This window comes from Somniosus microcephalus, chromosome 12 (genome assembly GCF_052327205.1).
Source record: "Somniosus microcephalus isolate GS21.2 chromosome 12, FLI_Smic_1.0, whole genome shotgun sequence".
Taxonomy (NCBI): Eukaryota; Metazoa; Chordata; class Chondrichthyes; order Squaliformes; family Somniosidae; genus Somniosus; species Somniosus microcephalus.
This window is the reverse complement of record NC_140998.1, coordinates 52404046-52408977: the sequence shown is the minus strand read 5'-3', so window position 1 is coordinate 52408977 and position 4932 is coordinate 52404046.

Here is a 4932-nt window from a genome sequence, read left to right as displayed (position 1 = left end):
TACTTTCCCAACTCCTCCCCCACTCTGCTGAGGTACTTTTGAAACCCCTCCCCCCCTTGCCTCTAGCTCTAGCAAAAAGCCAGCAGACACTATGGGCTGAGTGACCTCCTTCTATACTATGAATTTCAATGGTTCCTCCCCCTTCTTCTGCCTTGGTCCAGTGCTAACCTACTGTCCTTTAACCATGCATAACCTGAAGGCAGCATTTGATCTTGATTACCCATGTGCAACACCATGGGATATAAATTAGATATGAACACTGCTAAATTTGAATTCTCCATTGTAGTTGTTTTGAAACAATTTAGCCAGGTAATGTTCCTTACCTGGATCGCCAGGTCACCTTGTTTTTCATAGCATCATGTCAACAATCTTCAATTTTCTTCACATTTCAAATATCTGTAACATTGCATAATACCAAGGATTTTGCTGCTATAATTTAAACAGATCAATTATGCTTCCGAATTTTTCAGTTTCCACATCTGGTCAAAAATAGTTCACCCGAGACATTGGATAGGAGGAAACTGGTTGTAAACTGGAAAATTAGGTGATTAAAGGGTCACTGGAAAGCCTGTTAATGTCTAATGTAACTAACCTGATTTAAATTTTTATCAATGTGGAACATTAATTTTTTTCCCTTCTACTGGCCCGATATCTTGATTGGAGCCAGGTTTCCCCACTAGAAATTTATCTCCAAAAAGAGTACAGAATGGCAAAAATTCCTTCAATATAATGAAGCATAGGACAATATTCTGCACTGAAAGTACTTCACTTCAAATAATGCATTTCATTATTTTTCCATAACTTGCCAATGATGATCACCCTCAGACAAACAGGAATAAAGTTATGTCACTGTTCATGTGGAAAACAAATGGTGTTAAAAGCTAAATTTCTCCACAGCACGGTAACAATACTTTGCAGAGGATTGAGTTTGTGAATTTTCCTTCTGTGATATGGTGGTGGTTATTTTTTTGCAAATACTAAAACTACATTGTAAAATGGGCTTAGTGCCTGAAGTAAAGACCCTTCACGTCTGAAGATGCAAGCACAAATTCAATTAGCAACAGAAAAAGGAAAGCTTTTCACTCACTAACACCTGTTAAAACTTACAAGGAACGGAGTTGTGACATTTTCTGACTAAGTAGCAGAACTCTGTCTCAAATTCAACAGTCAACTTGAAGATCACAAGGAGAAAGACGTTTCTATTCTGCTGCGAAGTTGGTTTTTGTTTGGAGAGTGAAGGAATTTAATGTTGCAGCAATGTTCTGTACGATAAAGTAAGAAAAGCACCACAATCCGAGCTGGCATTTACAGCATTGGAGCAAATTTTTAAAATGATTTATTCTTTTGCAGTTAGCCACTATCCTAATCTCTGCAAAGAAATGGCAGTACTGTAATGTTTTGTTGTACTAGAAGCTAATTAAAAGCAAAATAAATTACATTCAAAATCACACTGAACTCGTCCTTGGAGTATGTTTTTGTGTTAATGTGGATTCCCATTTTTAAGAAAGTATTTCTGCAAATCAGCTTAAACAATGATTATATGTAAATCTCACCTCAAATTCTTATTACATTAACCAAAATATAATTTGTTTTGGGCCTGTTACTGATGCAGACACAATTTTAAGCATTATATCAATTCAATTTTAATATGTCCTGTAATAATAAGTTACTTCCACCCCCATCACAGCAGAATCATTTATTATGGTCAACAGAGAAGCTCAAACCATGACTAGGTGACACCCACCCCAAGAGAGGCTCCAGTGGGAATTGTAGTACAAATAGTAGTTCAAAAACAAACAAAAGGGAAGAGAGTAGAGTAACAGTCATAAATTGTGCTTTAGGCACCACATGTAAAGGGAAAACTAAAAGATGAAAAGTGATTAAACCAGGAAAAAAAAAACAAATGAGTAAAACATTAGAGCTGAAGGACAGGCTAGGGTGTGTGGCCCAAATAAGCGTTCTTTATACAAACGCAGAGTATATGGAATAGAAGGAACTGCAGGCAAATTCAAATTGGAGGGTATGACATGGTAGCCATTACGGAGACATGGCTGCAAGACGGTCAGGACTGAGAACTAAATACACCAGGTTATGAGGTCTATAGGAAAGAGAAGGAAAATGGCAGAGGGGGAGGAGTAACCTTAGTGATTAAGGATGAAATTGCTTCAATGATAAGAGAGGATATAACGAGAGGTAGCCGGCAGTGGAGACTTTATAGGTAGGATAAGAAATAGGGAAGGATTTAAGACTGTAGTGGGAGTTGTGTATAGGCCCCCCTGGTAGCAGCTGTGAAGTGCTGGATTGTATAAATGCAGTGATTAGGCAAGCATGTAGCAACGGCAGAGTGGTTTTAATGGGGGATTTTAACTTTCATATAGATTGGGATAAGCAGACTGGCACCCATCAGAAAGGTAGTGAATTTCTTGAGTGTGTCCGGGTTAGTTTTCTACAATAATATGTCCTAGAGACAACAAGGGGGCATGCCATATTAGATTTAGTAATGAGCCAGATTTAGTTATCAGCCTAACTGTGCATGAACATTTATCCAATAGCGATCATAACATGATCAAGTTCAACGTAGCATTTGAAAGGGGGAAACGTGAAACAGCTACTAAGATCCTAGGTTTGGGTAAGGCCGACTTCAACGGGATGAGTCAGAGACTGCCCACAGTAAACTGGGCAAATCTGTTAATGGGTAAAGTGACAGATCAGTGGGAGATGTTAAAAAAAAGAATTCAAGGTGATCCCGAACCAGTTTATACCCATGGGGGGCAAGAGCGCTACTTGCCAAAAAAAGCCATGGATGACTAAAGAGGAGGGACAGCATAAAAACATACAAAAATAGCACAGATCTTGGCGATTCGGAAATATACAAAGAACGGCAAAGGGTCACAAAACAGACAGTAAGAGCTACAAAAAGGAGTATGAAAAGAAACTTGCAAGGGATATCAAAATCAACAAAGAATTTTTACAATTATATTAGGAAAAAAGAGGGTAGTCAGGAGCAATGTTAACCCCTTAAAAACTGAAAGTGGTGATATTGTCAATGAAAATAAGGAAATAGCGGACATGTTGAATAATTACTTTGCGTCAGTATTTACAGTAGAGAAATTCCAAGGAAACTAATTTTGAATCAGGGACAGGGACTCAATAAAATTAACGTAAATAAAATAACAGTAATGAAGAAAATAATGGCACTAAAAAGAGTGACAAATCCCCAGGACCAGATGGTTGCCATTCCAGGGTTTTAAAGGAAGTAGGTGAGCACATTGCAGATGCCCAAACTATAATCTTCCAAAATTCTTTCTATTCAGGAACCGTTCCTTTAGATTCAAAAATTGCACATGTCAATCTGCTATTTAATGGCGAGAAAGGGAAACCAGGGAATTATAGACCAGTTAGCCTAACATCTGTTGTTGGGAAATTGCTATAGTCTATAATTAAGGATAGGGTGATTGAACACCTTGCAAATTTTCAGCTGATCAGAGAGATCCAGCATGGATTTGTGAAAGGTAGGTCATGCCTGACAAACCCGATTGAATTTTTTGAGGTGACTATAGTAGTGGGCAGGGGAATGTCTATTGATATTATTTATATGGACTTCCAGAAGGCATTTGATAAAGTCCCACATAAGAGACTGTTAACTAAGGTAGAAGCCCATGGAATTGAGGGCAAATTATTGACTTGGTTTGGAAATTGGCTGAGCGGCAGGTGACAGAGTAGGGATAATGGGCAGCTACTCAAATTGGCAGGAGGTGTCTAGTGGTGTCCCGCAGGGATGTGTTGGGGCCTCAACTATTCACAGTATTTATTAATGACTTAGATGATGGCATACAAAAAGTCACACATCTAAATGACACAAAGACAGGCGGCATTGTAGGCAGTGTAAATGGAAGCATAAAATTACAAAGGGATATCGACAGATTAAGTGAATGGGCAAAACTGTAGCAAATGGATTTCAATGTAAGCAAATGTGAGGTCATCTACTTTGGACCTAAAAAAGGATAGAACAGGGTATTTTCTAAATGGTGAAAAGCTAAAAACAGTGGAAGTCCAAAGAGACTTGGGGGTCCAGGTACATAGATCATTAAAATATCATGAACAGGTACAGAAAATAATCAAAAAGGGCTCATGGAAAGCTGGCCTTTATATCTAGAGGACTAGAATACAAAAGGATAGAAGTTATGCTGCAGATATACAAAACTCTGGTTAGACCACACCTGGAGTACCGTGAGCAGTTCTGGGCACCACACCTTAGGAAGGATATACTGGCCTTGGAGGGAGTGCAGCGTAGGTTTACCAGAATGATACCCAGACTTCAAGGGTTAAGTTACGAGAAGAGATTGCACAAATTAAGGTTGTATTCCCTAGAATTTAGAAGGTTAAGGGGTGATCTGATTGAAGTTTTCAAGATATTAAGGGGAACAGATAGTGTAGATAGAGAGAAACTATTTCCGCTGGTTGGGGATTCTAGGACTAGTGGGCACAGTCTAAAAATTAGAGCCAGACCTTTCAGGAGTGAAATTAGGAAACACTTCTACACACAAAGGGTGGTAGAAGTTTGGAACTCTCTTCCGCAAACGGCAATTGATGCTAGGTCAATTGTTAATTTTAAATCGGAGATTGATAGCTTTTTGTTAACCAAAGGTATTAAGGGATATGGGCTAAAGGCGGGTATATGGAGTTAGGTCGCAGATCAGCCATGATCTCACTGAATGGCGGAGCAGGCTCGAGGGGCTCAATGGCCTACTCCTGTTCCTGTGTTCAGGAAAGGAGGGGGAAAGCATTTTTTTTTGGCAGGTTAGCAAATGATAACCATTGCTTGCTGTGCAAAAGCTAAACCAACCAGCCGACATTTTGGCCCAAATTCAGAGCTCATTCATCAATGGCATTCATACCGTACAATTTAATAAAAAAGACAGCACAAAAATG